Raw genomic sequence first — 1,282 nt, 5'->3', positions numbered from 1 at the left:
TTATGAGAAAATAAATACCTTCTCAGACAAGGATTACAGCTTTCCTACTTTTTTTTTAACTGGGTATTTATAACATTTGAATATACTATGTGGGAAAATAATTTTAAAATTCAATTTTCACCATCCTTGTCAGACAAATAACATTCATCGTTCCCTGAAAATTCTACTGTTTGTACCTCTCTTTTTCCATGTGTTTCCTCACCCCTTTTGTCTCCATTTCTGTTCCTCACTTATTACTATCTCAATAGCATCCTTTCTACATTTTAGTTATCAGATCAAAAAGAAAGAAAAATATTGAAGAGAAGAATTTGAGGGAAGAGCAAAAGTTAGCAAAGGAAAAAAACCCAAAGAATACCACACCGCGTGCAAATGCGGAGAATTTGTGAAAGCAAGTGGAAGAGATGAAGGATGTGCTGGTCAACGTGCAGGAAAAACCACAGGGGCGACAGGGGCTGAGAATGTGAGCGTAACTTGCTCCCAGAGAATCTTGTAGAAGAGCACTTTACGCCAGAGGTATATAACAGAAAATAAACTCACTTGATATAGCAATTCTTGCTTCTTGGTTGTCATAGTTCATGAATAATGATAACTTAATTGTAAATAGAAAAAAATCCAACTTTGTTAAGGGTGAAAGGGAAATCACCAGGATTTACTTTTCTTGCTCCTGATGGGAAATACTGTACAAGTAATTTCTCTGGGCAGTCCTCCAGACCATGCTAGGGAAGTGCTTGCATTAGACAAAACTTTTCCAGTGATATTACCTATCAATTCCATAGCTTGTCTCCATTGTACACATGAAGAAACCGAAGATGTCACAATAAATATGACACCAGATTAAGACACAATCATCTCTGTCAGGTCCCGCTCTGTTGAGGGAAATAAGCGAGTGCTGTCAGCTGGGAGCTGCCGGGCTGTGGGAATACAGGAGAGGTAAGATTTAGTCTAAACGGTACAGTTCCTTTGGAAAACTATCCGACAGTTCCTTAAAAAGTTAAACAGAGTTACTACAATACCTGGCCATTGCACTGCTAGGTATACATTCAACAAAACTGAAAACATGTGTACACACAAAAACCTGCACACAAATGTTCACAGCAGCATTACTCAAAGGAACCAAACAGTGGAAACAACTCAAAAGTCTATTAACTGATAAATGCATAAACAAAATGTGGTCTATCCATACGATGAAATATTTTTCAGCAATAAAAAAGGATAAAGTGGGGAGCTCTCATTTTGTTTTTTTCTTTTTTTTTTTTTGAGACAGAGTCTCACTCTTTTGCCC

General features: G+C 37.3%; 1 protein-coding gene across 1 annotated transcript in view; it reads left to right on the top strand.

Annotated features, from left to right (window-relative positions):
* The window catches only part of LOC105819583 (chromosome unknown open reading frame, human C19orf18), a 15,115-nt gene that overhangs the window by 10,453 nt on the left and 3,380 nt on the right, over window positions 1-1,282 (top strand). The window lies entirely within an intron of this gene.

The sequence above is a fragment of the Propithecus coquereli genome, unplaced genomic scaffold (assembly GCF_000956105.1).
Source record: "Propithecus coquereli isolate 6110/MARCELLA unplaced genomic scaffold, Pcoq_1.0 Scaffold490, whole genome shotgun sequence".
NCBI lineage: Eukaryota > Metazoa > Chordata > Mammalia > Primates > Indriidae > Propithecus > Propithecus coquereli.
Note: the sequence above shows the minus strand (reverse complement) of the source record. Positions and strands in the feature narration are given on the sequence as shown.